The sequence below is a fragment of the Olea europaea genome, chromosome 8, assembly GCF_002742605.1.
Source record: "Olea europaea var. sylvestris chromosome 8, O_europaea_v1, whole genome shotgun sequence".
NCBI lineage: Eukaryota > Viridiplantae > Streptophyta > Magnoliopsida > Lamiales > Oleaceae > Olea > Olea europaea.
The window spans coordinates 4,468,323-4,468,859 of NC_036244.1; positions in this window are offsets into that span (position 1 = coordinate 4,468,323).

Genomic DNA, 537 nt, shown 5'->3' on the forward strand with positions numbered 1-537 from the left:
ACAGAATCCTTTTTCAAATTTTAGAAATAGTTTATTGTTGAAAATAGAACTTTAAATCATTGTTTCCAGAGTCTGAGTTTAACTTGGGATATCTTGATTTTTCCTTCTCAGAATATTCTGTTACTCACTCTACACATCAAATTGGAGATTTCATAACTCAATATGTATCTATATAGTTATTGTTGTTATTATATTGCTTAACTGCCCATTCTTCCCATTCATCATTTGGTTTCACTGAAAAGATGGTTCTTACTCTCTTCAACTTCAGTTATGCTGTGCAATATAAGATGAGATGAACTATCTGCGAATTCCACACTCCTAAGTAAGCAGATAGTTTCAATGCTAGATTATCAAGTGCTCAACGTTTCAATTGTTGCTTTTTTTTTCTTTTTCCCTATTTATGCCCATGTAATTGTGATTTTTTCAGCGCTTCATAAATAAATACAATTCTGTGAAATATTTGTTTAAGATGTTAAGCCAAATGTACCCACTAGACAGTTGCCCATCTTGTCTGAAGAAACTTGTTTATCTTATGCG